This window comes from Argiope bruennichi, chromosome 6, assembly GCF_947563725.1.
Source record: "Argiope bruennichi chromosome 6, qqArgBrue1.1, whole genome shotgun sequence".
Classification (NCBI taxonomy): Eukaryota; Metazoa; Arthropoda; class Arachnida; order Araneae; family Araneidae; genus Argiope; species Argiope bruennichi.
In genome coordinates, this window is record NC_079156.1 from 14,272,510 (window position 1) to 14,292,414 (window position 19,905).

A 19,905-nucleotide genomic window follows, 5' to 3' on the forward strand; every position below is an offset into this window, starting at 1 on the left:
ATAAAGAGACCATATGCGGCCCATGTGCATCCGTAGCACATATTGTCTAGGGGCAAGAAACGTGACAGTTTGATACATTGTATCAAGGAATGAAAAAAAAAGTCTCGAATATTTTTTAACTTCTACTTACAGGTATTTATTTCATTCACATAAAAAAGAAAGATACATTCTTCTTCATAATTTTAACTATATATTGAATTATGTTATTCTAATTTAATGCGTCTGGTCAATCCGAATCTGCATATATGATTTATGCTGTATAAGTATCAATGCAAAGTAACCAGATGTCCTGAATTAAATAAAGCATTTTTTTTTTCTTTTAAAGCTTTGTTTTTCTTTTCAAATATTTAGAATGCTCCAGTTACAAATTTAGAAAACCTGCGCACTTCATAGCAACGCACCAATTACAAGTAAGGAAAACCATAATTTATTTTAAATTTCATTTAATTATTCAGTCGCATTTTAAAATGGGGAAGTTTGGAAGACATTGACAAATTTGAAAATGTGTGAGAGAAGGCACTAAAATTAACTAATTTTCCTGCACACCAAGGATACGGGAAAGGGAAGTCTGTTAAAATTAGCCGTCCAGTACTGAAAGGAAGCGCATAGATAAGGCTTCCTTTTGGAGCTATTATCCACATTAGGATAGGATATGCACGGAAAGGAGGAAACGTCTCAGTTTCGAGACTATTCTGAGCAGTGTGATTTGAAAATGAAAGTTCTACTTTAAGTGACTAATTTGACATAGAGAATAACAAAAAGGGCAAAATAAAGCAATTGCCATCAATGTATTACAACAAAATATGATTTTAAGATCTAAAATTCGTTCTTTCAGCAATCAACTTAAAATAAGACACTGGTGACCGGGAGAACTAGAAGAACACTTTTAAGTCTAAATAAATTAAAAAAAAATTAGATGCCGCTGTGAATGAAATTTGATGGACTGCGTTTTCTGAGCAGCTACAAGAATGATAAACACACGAAAGCGGAAATCTGAAATGTTGAGGCCGCGGTGGTTTGGTCTCGGGTTCGGAACCTGAGAGTTTTAGGTTTGAGACCTGATTCCACCGAATTAGTTTAGTTTTGTTGAATTAAAGACTCGTTTTAAAGCAACACTAGGGTTGTTTTGGGACGGACCTCGTCATTTTAAACAGTGGTCAGATGACGAGGACGACACCTAAGCAACCGGTTGTGAAAGAATTGCTCAAATGTAGTCGTAAAAGGCGACAAAAACGAATACCCAATGTCTGGGCGTATAGCCGGGCATCCTACTCTAGAGAATTATATCAGGGAATTGATCCTCCTGGTTGGGGGTTGGACGTAGGGTGAACAACTCCGCCCCGGAAAAAACTTATTGTTGTGAAAACCGAAGAAGGAAATGCCTGGTCTTCTTATACATAGACAAAGCTTGAGAAAGATACAAAGATTCTTGAGGTATTTGAAAGAGGAATTTTAAGAAGAATATTTGGTGGATAATTATTGAAGGGAAAAAACCAATTCTTAGATTTACTGACTACATAAAGAGCCAATTAATATTCACTTTATCGTTATACAGAGGATTAAATGGACAGGATCCTTAATAAGATTGGATGCCACTAAAAAGATCTTTTTGATCAAACCATTTGGCCCCCTGAAAAAAGAGATAGACAAAAACGTAAGTGGAACAGGATAGCATGGGATGGAAGGCTAGCACCCATTTGGCGTTGCCGTTCTAGTGAAGGGGAAAAATCTTTCTGGGTTTTGCCAAGTTGGCTTTTGTTCACTAAACTGAATTTTTACTAATACTTTTCTGCATGCTTATTTTTTTTTAAGTTGGCAATAATACCTAAGGGCGTTAACAGAGCGTTTAATAAAAGTCTGCTATTGTTTTAGTTGTAAATAATCGTAGTAGCAAATTAAGTTTCATTTATTTTTATGCCTGCTGAATGAATGAATTGAATTTCCTGAAATACCATCATACATTTATTTCTAGACACAAATATATGACAATGACCTGTAAACAAGCAATTAAAGAAACTTAGGTGGCCTTCGAGCGAAATCATAGATGTTGCGAAACCTTCTGTTTTGCATGAATTTTTTCTTTTGTTTTAATTTGTTAATACTTATAAGATGCATGATGCGTGGAGCAAAAATTGTTCAAAACACTCTACAGGTGAAGTTTTTATAACTACCACATCTGACTCTGTAATTACTTCTTAAATATAACATAATCATTGAAGAAAGACGTATCAAAATTTATTTAATTATATTTTTAATTATAAAAAATAAATAATGATATTTTTTGCTGGTAACATCGAGGAAGGGTATCGAGCAAAAAATCTTTTTTTTAGATCTCTAAAATTAAAAAAAAATTCAATTCTTTTAATTTTGTTTTTCTTCATTCTTTTTGTCTCTAATTTCTTATAAAATTTATTTTGAACTATATTTTACAACACTAATTTTGATTTTTTTTTTGGTTTTTTTTACTTTTTACATTTATATTCATTCACACGCATTACGATGATATTCATTTCATTTTTTGTGAGCACAGTAATTTTTTAAAGACAGACTAATCAATGCTATGATGTTACGGATTAGAAGTTCAAATTTTATTGTAATATTAACATGAATGTGTTTTGCAATGCCTTATGGTTTTTGTTTTGACTTCTTTCTACGAATTATTTTCTTGGATTGAAAATTAGGTTAATTATTAAAAGTTCTTCCTTTCATTTCAAGTTTCAAAAATCATGCTTTGTTTTGTGTTAGAAATAAAAAATTTTGAAGATTAGTATAAGTTTGAAGTTAGAATTAAGTCCAATTTTCTTTAAAAAATCATGAGTTCTGATAATTTCTTAGGACTAAAATCGAATTTTCATCAACCAAATCATTTCGTTTCTGTTTCTATCAGAAATTCCTTTCTAAGTTTCCAATCATTTGAAGCCCAATTATAGAACTTTCCGCTTATATAAATAGATTTGGGAAAAAAGAATAAAAAATATCTAGATTGAAAAAATGTGAAACTACTGCCTCTATTTGACGCAAATCTTAAAGTATTTCTAGTTTTCTGTACCTTTACGTGAATTAAAATTGTCTTTTCTGACATTTTAAATTTCTGAATTTCATTCAGTTATCCGAATCTACAATTTATTTCGCTTATCTAAATCGACTTGATCCCCATTTTAATACGGATTATTGGATTTCTGCTCTTGCGTATTCGTCAGAACCGAAACTTCGCCGGAAATCGTCAGGGATTCCCAACAACTGTTGAACAGATGCGCAGGAAATGGCCCCACTTCTGTCGCAATTCGAACAGAAGTTTCGGTTCGTGAAATAACTAAATTTAAATCGTCTGCTGTCGAATAACGAATAGGTGTTTCCGCATTTACTTCAAAATAAAAATAGGCATCGCTGCGAACTAATGGGTACTTTTTTTAAAGTATTCAGTTGATATGTGTATATGTGTGTGTGTTTTATGTTTGTGTGTGTGTGTGTGTGTGTGTATGTGCAGTTGCAATTTTTCGTAATAAAACAAATCGGTATTTATAATATTAACAATGCTAACTGACGATATCTCTAATAATAATAAAGCGCTATTGTGTGAACACTAGCGCTCCAAAGCTCAGAACGTTTGATCTAAAGCTACAAATTTAGCGCATGTACAAATTTGGAGGGTGGTAATGTGCATCTCAAAGAAGTTTTTTTTTCTTCAAATTTCAATTTCAATTTTAATTAATTAAAAATTAAAAAAAGAATTTCACGGTTTTTTTTTTTTTTTTTTTTTTTTTTTTGCGATAATTTCCGAAAACATTCTTGCATAAAGTAATTATTTTTTAATAACACAAATTGAATTGTTGTAAAGTTCTGCAATCTAGATTCAAATACATTTTTAGGTTACTTTTAGGAATATTTTACCATTCGTAAATATTTTTCCATTCTTGTGAATGAAACCCAAATCATTTTCATTATTTTATCAAATATTTGATTTTCATTGTAGGGACTAAAGAAGCAGAATTAGGTTTAATATCTGTACCATTCACATTTCTGTTATTTGTAGAGTAGGTAGATTTCAGTATAAGGCATGATTTTTTTTATAATTTCTTTTTTTAATTTCACCGTATTTCCTATAAAGTTTTATCTTTAAAATCAATTAATGTTCAAAAATTTTTAAGTTCCCCCATTTTTAAACACTGCTGTTTTTTTTGTGATATAATTAGATGTATAAAAATATCAATGGGAAATTAGTGAAAAGCAAAATGAACAGAAAAACAAAAAGCTTTTAAAATAGTAATATTATATTAAGCTTATCAAAATTTATAGAATAAATATAGTTTGCTGAGAAAACATTAAGAGGAAGTTACATTAAATGTTTAATTGAAAATTTTAGTTTAGTTAGTTTAATTTTAGTTAAAATTTAGTTTGATCTGGGCTAATCAACTACTCGCCAAAGGCAACTAGTATAACAATAAATTGATTTTAAGCATCAAGAAATTAAGACAATTTATTTCATAAAAAATCTTCATAAAAATAATGAAACAAATTAACAAAATTTATTTCATTATTTTTTGCTGTCTAAATGTTTTTATCTTTTAAACTTGTTATTTTAATTTTACTTAAGTGGATGTTTATAAAAGAAAATGTTAATGTGTATGCCAGTGATATCCAGACAAATATATTGTATTTATAGTGATGAAATTTGATACATATGTAGTTGTAATGGGGATTCAATGCCTCTCGAAGCCCAGAGTTCAACATTTAATATAGAAAATTTTCGCATTATATTTGCTTTGTTCTGTACGATTTAAATGTACGAGTCTAGATTTTCGCTTATCTCACTAATATTTCCTTAAAAATAATAAAAACTCGCCAAACATCTTTCTTAGTACCATTAACTGGGTTCCCATATTTGACGAGCTATTGCCAATAAAAAAAATCATTAAATTCTATTCCTTGCTTTATTAAAGCTAATTTATAGGATATAACCGTTACTTGATAAATGCGACGGCACATTTGCTTTAGAACGTTGCTTATCGCTTTCACCATGGTACATTAAAATGGTATCAACAATTTTAAGAGAAAAAATACAAAAGTTTGATTCAAGAAAAATTGGTTTAAATATTCTCACTCAAAACAAGATCGTATTTTTTAAAGAATAAAATAATTCCTTTCTCTTTTTATCTTTTTTTGTTCTAGAATTGTCATCCTCTCATCGCTTTTTTTTAAAGAAACAAGATAACGAACCGAAGACTCGAAAAAAGCGGTTCCTCTAAGCTGATAAGAGGATAAGTTTCACTTTGGAGATTGATATTTTAGTTTCACTCCTTCCTTCCGGTGTTTATCAGTTTATTTAGAGGGATGAAAGAATGAAAACTGAAGAGAATTTTATGAATTTGCTGAAATTCTGGTCAAACTAATATAATCCGCTTTTCTATCCTTGACACTCCAGATATTAAAAAAGGGTTATATTTATAAAAGGAAACCCGGTTAGCCCCGTACCCCGTATGTCTCTAATGATGGTGGATAATTATAAAAACCTTTAAACTGTATTTTTCACTTTCTCCGATACGAAGTACAGAGTATTGTAATCATCTATCTATCTATCATACGATACTTGGCGAGTTTTTTGGCGATTAATCCCTAGCATGCTGTTAATTATATCCGAAAAATGAATTTGTGTTTCAAACAAATTGACACAGAAATTAGGATAATAGCCTTTGTCGCTATATCCCTCACAATTTATATTCGAATTCAAGGACACCAAAATTTGAAACAGAATTATAATTATTATATTATAACACAAAATCACGTACCAAATTTGATATATTTAAGTCAGTGCACTTTTGAGTTATCGCTTTCTTGCTTTTTAAAGTACAAACCGACAGACGTTCAATCTCGTATTGAATTTGCCTCATAATTTGACAGGCGCCTGTATCATAGATGTTAAATCTGTGTACCGAATTTTATCCATCTAGCTCTCTTCGTTTTGTAATTATAGTGTTAACTTATATTCGAACAGCTGGACAGAGCTATTTCGTCTGAATGGGTTTTGCTCAAAATTTGATAGAAATTTATAAAATTGTCGTAAAGACCACATACCAAATTTCATCCGTCTAGATTTAAAGTGTTACAAGTTATCTTTGTCACAGGCAGACATAATGTCAAAAATGTGTTTCGCGAACTCAGAGAAGGTCTGAAACGTAAAGATTCATCCAAATCTCGAGCTCAAATTTTTTTGATTATTACAACACCTTTTCTACACTTCTGTTGTTGTTGCTTATAATGGCGCTTGCCATGGACTAGCTCACTGACTAAGTCAGATTTTAAGCCAAGAGATTTGTTTTAGTAGCGCCAACTAGGGCCAAGAGTACGTCTTAGCTACTCATGCATCACACTCGCTTGCACAACCCTTTTTACAAGGGGGGCATATTTACACATCTCACAGATAGAACACAGGGGAAGAGCAACCATGCATGAACCAGGACTCGAACCCAAGACACCCAGATCATGGAGAAGACGCGCTACCCCTATGCCAGCACTCCGACTCTACACTTCTTATATAAGCAAATAAAAAAGATCAGAGATTTTAAAACATTATAAAATAAAACTAACGAAAAAAAATGCGATTAATACGAGGCATGTAATAGTCATACCTTACAGTTACATTATACTGCATTTTCTTACTTGAGATATTATTTTTACATTATTTATTTTATCTTATGAGAATACGATGTTTCAGAAATGGAGTTTGTGATGTCAAAATTTTTTTTCCGATATAAATATTGAAATCACGGGCAGCTGAAGATTATCGACTGTACGAGTCGGAGTCACAGAAAACGTCAAATATCAGAAAAAAATTCGAAACGTGTGAATTTAAGTTCTGAATTAAAACCATCTACTCTCAACTCTATTCAGATTTCTTACTGAAAATATTTCTGGAGAAATATTATGGTATAAAGCTCAATCTACTTTTTCCAATGTATTTTGGATGGTCCGATTCATCAATGCATTTTATTTGACTAACTATGGTTTAACAATTCAACTTTGAGTAAATAGAATTTATATTGCAATATAAAAAATGTTTTCATATGATAACTTAAAATTTCAGATGACTGATTTCAATCTCTTTATGTACTAACTGGAATCAACTAAGCAGTATATATATAATATATTTACATTATTCATTAATTAGCGCAGCTAAACAGGGGAAATTACATCATTTTAGTGCATTTGCTATTGAATTTTTTTATAAAATAATTAGATACAGATAATGTAAATAATGTAAATGCAGTATCCGAATCAATAAGTTGAAATATGCACTATATTTCATTCTTCTACTTATGTTTTCGATACGTATACGATATCTCAAATGAAATTTTATCATAAAGATGAAAATGCAATTGTATTAGGGTTTATATTTAAGAATGCTTTCTCAAAAAAAAAAAAAAAAAAACGTGTAAAAACGATTTGAACACCAACCTTGTCGTATTTGTTTACATTTGCTCTTCCGAAATTAAAGGCTTCACCCATCTGAAAAACTAGTTATAACGGAACTGATTCAAATTAAGAATGCAGCTACCGATTTCAAAATGAATGTGCACTTGTGAAATAGGCCTTGGAGACGTATACATCGATTAGAGGCAAAATAATTATGTTAAAATCTTTTAATATTTTTTTACTAGAAATATTATTTACGAATAAATGTTGAAATAATTCAAAAGCAGGTCCAATTCCAAACATCTAATAGATTTATGAATCGCATTTCTCTAATTAGAGAAGCATCAATTTAAGATATCAAAGAAAAAAATTTATGAAATGTAGAGAAAAACGGAGCTTTTCAGAAATGTTTTTAACTTATAATTTACATAAATAAAAGCAAGAGGAAATTTTATATAAAATCTGTAGCTTACTTCGCTTCTGGATGCAAATTATGAAGAGATGTATCAGGTATTTTTAGTTTTTAATCAATAAATTAAATAAGCTTCATTTAGATTAATCATGATTTCACTCACGAAATAAAGCGAACTTAAAAAAAACTAGGTTTTCTTTAAGAAAACGGTTGCATTTTCGAAAGAATAGATGTCTAACAAGTGTCTGTTTTGGTTCGCGAATTGCGAAGGTCTTAGAACTGAAACTTCGAGTTATGCATCTTGTTGCCAGAAACTGTTACCGAACGAAATGCAATAGGAAGCAAACCATTTCCTGAAGTGTGAATAGGAATTTCTTTTTATAAGTTAAAACTAAAGAAACAGTTTTTTTTTTTTTAAACATCAAGTGCTATGAGATTTTTTTTCGTTCGGAAGGGGAAAAAATTTTGAATTACAGGATTGGGCAAATTATCTTTTCAAAAAATAAATATTTTTTGTAAAATTAGGTAACTACTAGCTGTCTTTGTCTTTGGCGATCAACTTATTGCCTAGATTACTGACTTTTTAATCTGTAATAGAATATATTTAAAAAAAAATTCATCTTGTTATTTGATACCAACTGAAAAATATGAATTTATTTGAATTAATTAAAATTAAAAAATGTATGCATTGTGAAATAAAAGCGGAAGTGAAAAATCCATTTACGGTGTTAATGATTTTCAAAAGTACGCGGTTGAATGTTTCAAGGCACGAGTTTGAATTCCAACATAACATTTAAAAACGTGTATCAAGTTGAACTAAATAATATTGTTGAGATAAAAATTAAACTTATTTAATGAAATCTATTTCATTTACATATTTTTGTGAATCTTAAAATAATACAAAGACAATTTTTGGGAGATAATTGTTTTGGAAGATATTAACGTCACTTTCCATAGCCAAGTCAGCGATTACTCATCTGGTGACGTTTTAGGTATTTTTTGCGCCCGATTAAACTTTCTGTTTGAAACTTACTTCTTGGCTTCTTTCCTTTTACTTATTTTACTCTTTTGTTGACACGGCGAATCTTTTCCAAAACACTGAATAACATTTCGCAGCTCTATCAATTAACTAAGCGAAGTGCTCAATTTAATACAGCTGTAAATATATTCAACGGAGCAGTCTAAAATGCGTACGATATTTTGTTTACATTTGACTATTGCCACTCGATAATAAGTAATAAGTGTGATTTCTGTGCCACATACATTAGTATTTTATATATATACTAGCCGCCTTTGGCGACCAGCCGGTTCGCTAATCTTAATGTTCGTTAAAATTTTAATAATTAAATATTTTATGCAATTTCTACTTTAATAGCTTCTTCATCAAAATATTTTAAAACTTCAAATTTTGATTATCATATAATTCATTCATAATATTATAAAGGCCTTCAGTCATAACGTAATATGTATCTCTCTCATTTTCTGTTAGCACCCGTAGAATTTATGCTTTAAATTAAAGTGGAAAGAATTTATCTTCAATTAATATAATAATATTTTTTACTGAAACAAAGCATTTTTTTATAATCTGATTACTGAAAATAGAGTCACTCAGCGTTTAAACTTTATGGGCACTAAAGAATATCTTTTTTAATTTATGTAATATCTCAAGAGTTGGTCAACAAAATTTTCTTAGATTCATTATGAGCAGATCGATTAATTAACAATGTTCAAATTTAAATGCATCAAACACTAAGAAAATAAAACGAATCGTTTAAAATAAACGGTTGAAAACAGGTTTAAAAAAAACTACTTAAAAACGATGTACTTAAAACTATAAGCATATACAAAAAATATATAACTAACATAAATACAATTTGCTTACAAAAGCATGCAACTAACCCAAAAATAATTTAAATCATCCATTGATAACATTGTCATGGCAACAATCAGAACAGAATGCGCATGCGTGAATTTTCTTCGCCGGTTACGTAACGCAAATACGTGATTTTTTTACGCCAGTTGGGATAACGCTATGCGGATTAGAAATTTTTAATTTCCTTTATTCTGTTTTATTTTAATTTAAAAGTACTTCAGAATGAATCTGAAAGATTGATTCATTAACAATGTTTAATTTTAAATGCATCAAACATTAAGAAAATAAACAGAACCGATTGAAATAATCCGCCGAAAAATTTTAACCCTAGCCTCATTACTGTTGGGAGAAAAAAAAACTGAAGCCTTTCTCGTTTGGCGCTGGGGATAATGGAAGATTTTTTTGGCGGAAAAGTTGGCGGTGGGGAAAATGGAAGATTTTTTTGGCGGGAAAGTTAGTTTTTAATTAATAATTAAAATTCTAATTAAAAATTCGAAAAAAGAAACCCCAGGTGCACATTCCCAACCTCCAAGGTATACATGTACCAAATTTGGTAGCTGTATGTCAAACGGTCTGGCCTGTAGAGCGCCAACACACACACACACACACACACACACACATTGAGCTTTATTATAAGTATAGATTTCCAGAAAGACACAAGAAAGTAATAAAGAAATCCAAAGAACACACGTGTAACTTTATTATTTTTTTCTTTCTCGTAAAAAAATTGTGGTGAAAGCTTATAAGCCAGTTAACAGCTACGCTACCCCGAGCAATTGCTTTTGTATCGTGGCCATGTTACTGGGCTGCGAATCACAAGGTCCCAGGTTCTATCCTCGCGCATCACAATGCGTCACAAAATTATACAAAGCAAATATATGGCAATTGCTACAAAAGTTATTACCTAGAGAGTTTGAAGAATTCCCGCATTCCAGAAAATCCTAATCTAGATTCGAAAAATACATGATAGTATAATTTTTATTACTTTCTCGTATGCGTAATACAAAGAAGGTATTATAATCGTCTAAACATTCGAACCCGAGATTTTCACGAATATGCACGATTTAAACCTCTCTGAGTTCGAAGACATTTTTGGAAAATGGTCTGTCTGTCACAAATTTAAAAAAACGCTTTGAGATACACAAATGAAATTTGGTATACGGCCTTTACATCAAATTTGTAGATTTCTGTCGAATTTTGAATACAATCTGATCAGAAGAAGACTGTCTCTCTGGCTGTTCGAATATACGATAAACACGATAATCACAAAAATGAAAAGAGCTAGATAGATAAAATTTGGTACACAGGTTTAGCATCTATAATGTAGACATTTATCGAATTTATGCCGCGTCCTGGCATAGGGTTAGCGCGTCTTCCCCGTGATCTGGGCGTCCTGGGTTCGAATCCTGCTTTGGGCATGGATGCTCTTCCATTGTTCTATCTGTGAGATGTGTGAATGTGCCTCCCTGTAAAAAGGGGTTGTGCAAGCGAATGAGTGATGCGTGAGTTGCAAAGTCGTAGTCTTGGCTTTAGTTGGCGCTACTAAAAAAACAGGCTTCGTAACAGCGGGCTTGTCCATGGCAAGTGCTATAAGGAACAACAACAAAGTTTTAGGCAAATCCAACAACGGATTGATTTGTCTCTCTGCACTTTGAGAAACATGTAAAAACGATAACTCGAAAGCGCGATGACTGAAATATGTATTTCTATTTGGCATGGGGTTGTACCTACAAGTATAATTTCATGTCAAATTTTTGTTTCAGATTGGTTTGGGGTAAAAGGCGCTTAAAACAGAAATTCGATTATTGGATATAAATGTCCGCATGCCAGGGTTTAAACGTAAAAAAAAAAAAGTGGTTAAAGATCACACGATATATTAAGTAAAAATGATAAATTCCCATCAAAGGTTCATATTTCTTTATTGTACACGACTGATTGCAAGCCTCTGGTATCTGAGTCAATGTCTTCTTTGAGATAACACCTTTATTGGGGAGTTTTTACTGATAGAGTTATAAAAAAAATTATATCATATACCGCTTATTTGATTAATATGTTTGAAAGGCAATATATTATATATGCAGATCTGAAATTTAAAATGTTAGGCTACTTATCGGAAAAAACAGACTTTAAAAAATTTTAAACTATTGTTAAATGTTTTTTGCAATATTGTTAATTTCTAACCTGACGAGTTGCCACTGATCACTATGAAGAATAAACTACAGAAAATTCTACAGACTGCATTTTGAATTCAGCATACAAAGCTCTAATAATATTGATAAGAACGGAGATTTAATACTAATTGTAAGTTGGAAAAAATTTATTATAGTCTTTATATTATTATTTCATTAAACGATATAAATTGAGCGTAAATTTAACCTTATCCATATCAATATCATGAACTCCGATCAGCAACTCAGAGATGTTTCAGATTTTGAAGCATTCTTATTTAATCATTTAAAAAAAAATGACTATTTTTCAAAAAATATCTTTTTTAACGTTTCCGACTGTTAAATGACAATGTTATATAAGAAATCATGTAACTAATTTCATTGAATGGAGTTATTGAAAGGGATTCATTAAATGCAGTTCAAAAAACTATAAAAATACCAATTAAATAAAGAGTTAATAATGAAGATTAAATGAAATCTAAAAATATTGACCTTCTGGTTAAATTAGTCTAGTTGAATTGAAACAAGTACCGAAGTTCGCAATACCGTCTGAAATTCTTGACCTTTGGTCAGTACAGAGATAAACCCTTGTGAAAGATGGTTGCTCGAACTGGAAGTAATCGAATATTATCAGTTAGGAAACGAAACCAATTTCATCACATTCAGGTCATGGAACTTACGACCCGAACATGACGAGGCACAACAAGAAATCGGGGCATTTGTTATATTTAAAGGTGGAAAAATGTCATAGATTTCATAATATCGAGATAAAGTCAATGATTTCTGACAATTTAATCCTGGGGGACAGTTTTGCTTCTTTCCATAAAATATATCTTCTATTGTTTGAGGAAATCGAGCGCATTTTTTTTTATTTGCTCGAGAATGATAGAGTTACAAGTTATCCGAAACAGGCACGGAATGGTGTTGTAAGATAAGTGAAAAGGATGAATAATAAAGAAAAATAGACATTTTTAATGGTTTAGTTTAGTTTAGCTTAGTTATATTAACGTCCCGTTTTAAAGCACCACTAGCGATATTTTGGGACGGACCTAGTAATTCTGAACTGCGGTCAGATGACGAGAACGACACCTGTGCCGGTACCCCCTCTTCAAACTTCAAAACCATATCAGCAAGGGGGGGGGGGCTTTTGGCACTGATGGATTTAACGTGCACCACATCAACTTACACAACAGTTCTTCGGTGGAATCGGATATCTAACCTGAAACCTCCGGTTCCGAAGTCGAGACCTCACCATCAGATATTTTTAATGGAATATTATCCATATAAAATTATATATTATATCACATTTACTTCAAGAAAATAAAAAGAGACGATATGCAACAAATAAATTAATAATCTGAAAAGTGTGAGAATATTTAAAATGAGACTAGACTGATGAAAAAATTAAGGCATTCAAGTAAATATGAAATAGTAGTGTATACCCTTGAAAATCAATATTTTCTAGCATTTATAATTTCATGTGAACTCATGAAACGTATGAAGTATATACTCGATATTTATGTTTCATGTTCAATATATTTCAAGCAACAGTATTTAATTTCATATTACAAGCCAATTCGAAATCAATGACAGCACAACTATTTAATTTTTTCATAAGAAAGAGCTTTTCATCGTTCTTGACATTTTACTCTTTATCAAAATTCTTAGATTCATGAGGGAAGATTAATGAAAAGTGAATAACAAAGCGTTTGAATCGAAAAAATAACTTGAGATTTTCCTCTGTATGTCTCATGACAAAATAGCTCTATCCTTAATATTATAGCAAAAAGTATCAACGCGGCAAGCTAGAAGCAGCTGATTAAAGAAATGAAAGGATTGGGAAGCGATTTAGTTTACAGTATTGATAAGCTCGTCTTTTCGCAATGAATACGTGTCCTCGGTAGTATAGTGGTGAGTATCCCCGCCTGTCACGCGGGAGACCGGGGTTCGATTCCCCGCCGGGGAGGACATTTTTTTTTTTTTTTTTTTTCATTTTAAATTTTACTTTTTTCTTAGGAGTTAATAAATGCTCAGTATCAATTTTCTTAAAAATTTATACAGTGCGTTCTTGTTAATCCAAGTGCTCCTACTCAACGCTGCATCTCGACTCCGATCTAAATGTTCTCCTTGTTCGACACACTTGTTAACCCTTTGAACTCGAAAAAATTATTCGATGCGTAATTATTCTCTTAATACATGTATCTGTTTATGACACATAAAAAAAATAAAGACATGTAACTGTTTTAAGTGAGTTTCCCTGAAAAATGAATCTACATATTTTTAACATTCTGTAGGGTTTTTTTAACAATTAAAATTTTTAATAAATAAATAAATAGAATGTCAAAATAATGCACCGTCTTGAATGGTAACTGAGAGAAGATATTCGAGTGCAAAGGTTTAAAATACATTCTTACTTTCTTCTATTGAACTCTTCGGCCATGCGGTATTCCGTACATGGTTTGTTTCTTAAATGTGCTCCTACTCAACATTTAACGTAATACTTTGTCTAGAAAAACAATTGTTAATTGGTTTCCAACAGGCAGAAAAATGTATCCTTGTATAATACTCTGATGTTTATAGGATTAGATACATTGTAGACACTTATTGAATCTGATAGGTACCATGTGTGACAGATTAAATACTCAATTGTACTAAAAAGGATTCACTTTTGCTTAAAGTGTAACTTCATTTCTACTTTGTCATTTAATAGAAAAAAAAAATTGATTGCCATCATTGATAAGAGAAGACGCGAGCTTGAAACAGCTAATGGAAGAAATGAAATTTATCAGGAGATTCAACGAAAACCATTTATCTAGACATCTTTTCAAACGGCTCGTGTGTCCTCGGTAGTATAGTGGTGAGTATCCCCGCCTGTCACGCGGGAGACCGGGGTTCGATTCCCCGCCGGGGAGGGCTTTATTTTTTTTAATTTTAAATTTTACTACATTAATCTAAAGAATTAAAAAGTGCTGAAAATCAGTTTTTAGCAAATGTTTTATACAGTAGGAGAGACGGACTAGTTAGTTGTAACAATTTTTGGAACAATGTTTATATCTTTAAATCTATTCGCAATTTCGTGATTATAACTATTCATTTTTGTAGCTAAACTTCATCATGTACATAAAAAAAAAAATTCTACAGTTTTTTTAATTTTTTTTTATACTAGAAATATTTTTTCAAGCCTAGTCGGCTGTTACAACTTTCCACGTATATGGTACAAGTTGTAACAGGCATGGAGAAAATGATAAAAATAAAAACAAAAATATTTAAAATTATTTTTTCTTCACCATTCTTCTATTAATTAAAATATGTAAGGCATTTGGTTATTATTGTCACTTAGCCTAATGATAAATTTGATATCAAGTTTAGTAAAATAAATGTTACAGTAAAATAAAGATAAATCATTGACCGATCGACATAGAAATCAATCTGTATCGGAATTGAAATGAACACAAGCAAATAATAAACTTCTTCCTATCGTACATATTTTGTATCCGCATTTTTCAAACTAAGCATTGAATCCATTTCTATATCAGAAGTAGGAGTTCTTCGGTTTACTTGTATTCGCCGAAATACTACCGTGTAAGTGGATTTACTATTTTTAAATCTGTTGCGCTTGAACGTCCTCTAATGTGGCGCGGAAAGGGAAGAGGGGGTACCAACGCAGACGCTGTCCTCGTCGTCCGGTCCTTATTCAAAATTACATGGTCTATCCCAAAACACCTCTTACATTACTTCAAAACGGAATGCTAATGAAATATACTATAATATAATATACCGCCAGTTTTGCTGCATGCATTTCCTCAAGCTAGAGGAAACTTTTTCTTTTTTAAAAATCCGTATGCGAGTTCGAAATCATCTCTTTTATCGTTTTTTCCTTTATTTTCTCATTCGTATTTTTTCCTTGAATCCTTTCCCTTTCTCTTATCGTTCTTTCTTGCTTTCGTTTCTTATTAATATGTAATCGTTTTCTTTGTGCGGTGCTTCTTTATCAGGTGGTTGAATCAGAAATCTTTTTAAAATACTTCTTTTTTAAATTTAGAGCCTCCGTTATACTCTTTTAAAGATGAATTTTTAAAGGGTGCTTTTATCTTCGAGAATGCATGATAATATTTCAAGGAAAAAGTTCGACATACGTGACGCAAGCACAGCTGAAGAGAAATATCGCAAGATTTTATCCGTTATAACTTGGGATTTTTATCTGTTACTCACTGAAAGGGTTTGTTGACAATTTATCCCATTGCATAGTTTCGGACATTTCAGTTGATTTATAAAAAGATATTGAGAATAGGGGGAAAAAAATCAAAGAAACTTTTTAAAACTTAATGCTGAGACAAAGTAAATAAGTAAAAAAACATTTTTGAGTACAATAAATTAACTTGTCTTAAATCAAATCTGACAGGCGTCCGGTAAGTTTGGTTATCAATACTGATACAGAAAGACACGAGCTTGAAATAACTAACTGAAGAAATTAAATCAATCCCAAGAAATTCAGCGTGTCACGTTCATTTCTACAAATTTTATCGCGGTAGCAGTGTGTCCTCGGTAGTGTAGTGGTGAGTATCCCCGCCTGTCACGCGGGAGACCGGGGTTCGATTCCCCGCCGGGGAGAGGTTTTTTATTTATCTTTTCTGCTTTAATCTAGGGATTTAAAAAGTGTTTAAGAACAGTTTTCTGCAAATATTTTATACTGCAAAATGTATGGATTTTTAAACATACCATCCATTAAACATACCAATTCATAAATCTTGTAGCAAAATATTTATATCTACATATATCCAGATTTGAATAATTAAACACACTGGGATGTACAAGATGGTTAGACTTATGCTTCATTGAAAATATAAATGTGGGCTAGTTTAGGGTAGATCTCACAAATTTAAACTATGATCAAACAAAACAAATCTCACAAATTTAAACTATGATCATGAGATTAATAACCAAGCCACCACTGCATTTTCACAAAATATTAACAATCCAATGTTTGACTTCAAGTAGATATAATTTACAATAAAACTTCACACCCAGCACATCTTCTAAGAAAGCAAATCTTTAACTTTTGATCCAGAAAGATATTTTATTGAAAGGCCTTATAGTCTTTAAAGAAACAAAGAAAGAAGAAAATGCATAATATGCTGTTTTAAAGATAATTACACAGAATTCATAAAGTACCTATACAGAATCATCCTCATCCCATCCCCAAATAATGTAATCTTTCGTCGGGGTTGTTAAAATTCTCAACAAAGTGTACATACAAACCAGCAGACAGGCGATTGATGTTAACACATTAACAATATCTTTTTGTATAAAATATCTTAAGTTAGAATGCATTCATTTTGAATTTTCCACAATTGTTATAATAATATTATTACAATTAACAATTCTTGAAAAAGCTATACAAGTTATGCTAATTATATAAGTTAGACTTTTTTTATTATTTTTTTTAAACAGAATGAGAAAGCTACACACCAAACATAACTGTGACAGCTGTGAGATTTTCTTTCCATTAAATAACTATTATTAATATTCATTTTCAAAATGCCATAAATAGATAACCCATTGAAATATTGCTCGATTCAACTTGCACAAACTACAGCTCTCAGTCTGAAAATGTGGAATTAAATAATAGTGAAAAGATCAGTAGGCAATCAGTAGATAGTCTTTATTACAGTGCATATCTAATATTTCACTTTTTAACAATATAAGGAGAGACGGGGACAAGTAACAATTTAATATGAAATATTAGTTTTCACCTAATCGGAGAGTTACTCTTATAAACCATAATTGCTTTCTGACTCTAAATATCATTTATAGAAGTATTATCTTTATTTATTTGAAAAAAAAGAAAGGAATGAATTGATGCTTAAAATTTCAGCTGAGAAACGATTAAAATCCTCAGCATCTAAATATTAGTCATTTATTTGACTTTAATCAATACTATTAGCCTCATAATTAGGCTCTTTTTAAAGAAACTCCTCCACTCAGCTAATAGTAATTCTTCCTGTGTAGAATTAGTAACTTTATCTATAGTTTTTATGTTAAAATCAAAGAATTTTCACGATTTTTTCATATTTCATGTTTTTTCGTAATTTCTTTCTCATTTTTAACATCTATAGTTCAGACACTTGACAAATTTTTAGCCGAATCCAACAAGGGGTTGAACGTCTGTCAGTCTATCGTCATGCAAATGCGATAGTTCAAAACCGCAATTACTTGAATATGCGCCCAATGAACAAATTCGATTTTCAGATACTATTATCTGCATTCTAGAGATTAATCCTTAAAAATCTCACCAAGGATCATACGATAGAATTAACAAAACTGACAAACTGATGCCAAAGGTTGCTGTCTAAATATTGTGCGCCAATATTATCAAGGCATTCTCTGGGATAGCACTTTTATTAAAGAATATGCGAAAACAGTGTTGGCGAGGAAATTCCCTCTGGTTGGAATTATATTTGTATATGAATGCGATAATTCAAAAACGCATTTGGTTAGAAGTATGCAATTTGGAATATGTATTTACGCCACTTTCATAAGATCTGCTTCCAATTTTCCGCAAAATCCATTTAGAGGAAGATCGTCTGGTCGGCTGTCTAAGTTCAAAGGAATTCGATAACTACTAAACCTAAACAGCTAGATCGATAAAATTTGATTCAAAGTGTAGCATCTATAATGCATATCCGTTTCATAAATTAAATCCGTGAAGAAGTGGGTTTAATGTCTGTCGGTCTATTCTTCCGCATGCATATAAATGCATTAACTTAGAAACGCAGTCTGAGGTGACGTTAGAAGAGGGCAATTGTCCTCCTGCTTATAAACTCTTAGTCCCCTAATGGCATGCAGTTAGTATAGAAGTATTGATTTCCCTTACAATATTATGAAACAGGCAGCTCTCTCTCTCTTAAATGAGTGAAAATAAAAGTCTGAGTATTTGTGGCGTTCGCGATGTTGATCTAATTCCACAATTTTTAGCAGGTGTGTGAAGTATAACACCTTTATTAGAGAGGATGCTAGAAAGTTTCTGTGAGATTGCTCCTATTGGTTGAATAATATAAATCTAAGGTAATTTGTGATTCATTGGGGTAATTAGACAGGCCTCTGTAAGTGAATCCAGTGAATGAATCATTTTGGAAAAAAAAATCAATGCTTAATGAGTTCTGCAAAACATGAGGCCTTTTCTATACTCATATTATTAATTTAATTTTTTTTTTAAAAAAAGGAAATTTTCTGTACAATTTGTTCTGAACAAAATCATTTGCGTTTGAAATTTGCTACAAATTAATATCTGCGTCTCGAAAGAAGTTTTTGAGAAACTTGGAATTGTATCAGGATTGAGATTCTTATTAGATTCCGTGCCCATACAAGTTTCGTTACGAACCTTCATTTTTTATGTAAGCAAATGTTTAGTTACATAATTTTCTTTCTGCACTTGCGAAAGCAATCGTTTTTGTATGGATTATTAATTGCACAGACTCAAGAGACTGCATGTCACAGACTGCTTTCTTTCTTAAGAGACATTTGTATGATTTACTATGAATTAAAGCAAGATTCCATGTTTTTTTTTCTTCTTTCGAGCGACACGTGTAAGAATAATCTCTTCATTCTCAAGGTTGATTATGTAAGTAAAACCACCTGATCGTGCTTTGAGATCCAAATGCGAATGTCACCTCAAAATGTTTTCTTTTTAAATGTTCCTTACTTTATTTGTTAATTTCTCTTATAAAACGTGGATTATTTTTTGATGTATTTGATATCCATGATAGAATAAATGCAAAATATATTATAAGAATATACGCATGTTTGAAATACTTCATTGCAAATCGTAGAATTTACAGTCTTAATTGACCAATCCCTCCGAAAGTAATAATACAAAGCTATAAACGTTGTGATCATAAATAAATGCATTGTGGTAATTACTTTATATATTGTACAACAAATTTTACTCTATTGTGGAATATGTGATTCATTGTACAATACCACATCTGATCACAAGGTGAAAATTGAATCACGTGTATCTACATTGTTTCATAACATCTACT

The 19,905-nt window shown here is 31.3% G+C and overlaps 2 non-coding genes across 2 annotated transcripts; both read left to right on the forward strand.

Moving 5' to 3' along the window:
* Nucleotides 1-13,757: 13,757 nt before the first annotated feature.
* Nucleotides 13,758-13,829, forward strand: Trnad-guc (transfer RNA aspartic acid (anticodon GUC)). Its single transcript has one exon. It is a non-coding gene; the product is annotated as a tRNA-Asp (tRNA).
* An 874-nt stretch (nucleotides 13,830-14,703) lies between these two features.
* On the forward strand, nucleotides 14,704-14,775 carry Trnad-guc (transfer RNA aspartic acid (anticodon GUC)). Its single transcript has one exon. It is a non-coding gene; the product is annotated as a tRNA-Asp (tRNA).
* The last annotated feature ends 5,130 nt before the right edge of the window (nucleotides 14,776-19,905 follow it).